The sequence below is a fragment of the Fukomys damarensis genome, unplaced genomic scaffold, assembly GCF_012274545.1.
Source record: "Fukomys damarensis isolate Sample0158 unplaced genomic scaffold, DMR_v1.0_HiC HiC_scaffold_39, whole genome shotgun sequence".
NCBI classification, from domain to species: Eukaryota; Metazoa; Chordata; class Mammalia; order Rodentia; family Bathyergidae; genus Fukomys; species Fukomys damarensis.
The window spans coordinates 77,321,378-77,323,514 of record NW_022900951.1 but is presented as its reverse complement, the minus strand read 5'-3'; the positions used below and the strand labels follow the sequence as shown (position 1 = coordinate 77,323,514).

At 34.7% G+C, this 2,137-nt stretch overlaps 1 pseudogene; it reads left to right on the top strand.

Annotated features, from left to right (window-relative positions):
• The first annotated feature begins 1,211 nt into the window (after positions 1-1,211).
• Positions 1,212-1,312, top strand: LOC117284844 (annotated as a pseudogene).
• The last annotated feature ends 825 nt before the right edge of the window (positions 1,313-2,137 follow it).

The window sequence follows — 2,137 nt, the reverse complement described above, 5'->3', positions numbered from 1 at the left end:
CCTCCTCAGGAGCACAAAGAAATTTCTACAAATATTAGTGTATCATAAGCAATAAGTGTGCTTCAATGAATGCAAAGGCATTGAAGTAACATCCTACATACTATTAGATTACAATGCATTACATTATAATTACATTACAAAACTAAAGACAATAGTAAAAGAAACTAGTGAAGCTATTTAAACATGGAAGTTAAAGAATGCATTGATGAATAACCAGTGGCTCACAACAAAAGTCAATGAAGTGATTAAAAATTTTCTACAATCAAATGACAATAGTAGCACAACTTACCAAAATTCATGGAACATAAGAAGAGCAGTTTTAAAGGGAGATTTTAACAATGTATACCCACTTTAAAAGTATAAAATATTCATAAATAAATAACTCAGTGATGTACATCAATGTCTTAGAAAAATAGGAGAAATAAAAATCAAAAACTTATGAAAGAAAAGACATTACAAATGTAGGAGTGGAAAGTAATGATATTGAGACAAAAAGGAAAATAAAGGATTAGTCCACCCAGAGTTGGTTCTTTGAGAAGATAAACAAAAGAAGACAAACTTTTAATTAAATTTACCAGAAGAAGGATAGGGTATACTCATCAATGCAATTAGAAAAACACACAAAAAAAGTCTGTCAAAACAGACACTGCTGAAATCCATATTATTTTAGCAAATTACTTAAAAAACCAATTTTTCTAATACACTGAAGAATGTGGAAGAAATTAATAAATTCCTAGGCATATATGAATTAAAAGGAAAGAAATGAGAACATATTAAATCTAAACAGACTAGTAACATGCGGTGAAATGGAGATGGTAGTAAAAACTTTATTAAATAAGAAAAGCTTGGGACCCCATTGATTCACTGCAAAATTTTACCAGAACTTTCCTTGAAGCTAGCATTACCCTGGTATGAAAACAAGATAAGGACTCAACAAAAAGATATCTACAGGCCTTGATGTGAACAGAAGCAAAAATCCACCAGATAATTCCAAATAGAAAACAATAAATCATGAAAAAAATTATGCACTATGACCAAGTTAGCTTCATTCCGGAGATGCAAGGATGGTGCGAACTATTCAAATCAGGAAGTGCAATACAGAACATAATGAGAAGTAAGTTTAAAAATTTCATAACCATCTCAATAGATGCAGAAAAAGCTTTTGACAAAATATAACTTCTGTTAATGATAAAAGAAAAAAAAAACTTACAGTGCTTGCAGCAGCACATACATTAAACTTGGAATGATACAGAGATTTCCAACGTCTCGGTACAAAGATGTTACACAAATTAATGAAGTATTCCAAATTTTTCCTCAAACATTATCAAATTAGCACTGATGGGGAGAGAGTAAAAAAATAAATGATGAAATGTATGAAAGAAAAGAAAGAACAATATGATGTTTAGCAAACACAAAGATGATATAACTAAATGGATATTGGACTTAAAAATATTTAAAAGGTTGAGTAGATTAACCAATAGGACAAAATATATGAATGACCGGTAAGGAATTAAAGTCCATGAAAGGACATAAAACAGAAATCCAGGATATAAACACATTCTAATGGTCTGGGGATTTAGCTCAGTGGTTCCACTGCCTGCCTTGCAAGCACAGGACCTGAGTTCGATCCCCAGTACCAAAAAAAACAAAAAACAAAAAACAAAAAAACCACACATTCTAATATAATTCTGGGCAGTATAAATCACCAATATGAGTAGAGAGTGTTAGAACTAGAAAACAAGGTTGATCAAGGAGAGCATATATTCAAATATACCTTAAAAACGAGGTATCCTGGGCTCCGATTAGCCATGGGAAGGAGAGCCACACATCCTCCCGCCCCAGCTGCCATTGCTCCAGTGCCAGGAAGGTCGCCATGTGGGTGCCCCTGAACCCCCATAACTCCCCTTAAACACACACACACCTCACACTCACAGACCTCCTGACATGCCAGTCTTTGGACCCACTCTGAGAGGCAGAGGTGGTCATCAAGGGTATTTTTCTGAGTTCCCAACTTTGAACATCTTTAAAGAAAGCACGTGGGAAACCTGTAGTAGTATGGTGTGGAGTTCAACCATTCAGAAGGTTGGGGAGCTCAATCTGGGCCTTGCAGCCTGAGGTCAGTCAGCGTCATGGGGTT